Consider the following 230-nt stretch of genomic DNA (forward strand, 5'->3'; position numbering starts at 1 on the left):
CTAAGAGCCGCAGGGATAAGGGAAGCTTCAGCTATGTGCGCACCGCAGATGAGACGCGAGTGGTGCTGCTGCAGTCTCTTGCTGCAGCAGCAACCAAAACCTCCCAGCACCTGCAGCAGCAGCAGGAACAGCAGCAGCAGCAGCAGCAGATGCACCGAAACTGCTGCCACAGTCACAGGAGCCCTGTGGCAGCAGCTGCAGCAGCAAGGAAAACAGAAGCAGGAGGAAGA

Source organism: Eimeria tenella, genomic scaffold, assembly GCF_000499545.2.
Source record: "Eimeria tenella Houghton genomic scaffold, Eth_scaff1805, whole genome shotgun sequence".
NCBI classification, from domain to species: domain Eukaryota; phylum Apicomplexa; class Conoidasida; order Eucoccidiorida; family Eimeriidae; genus Eimeria; species Eimeria tenella.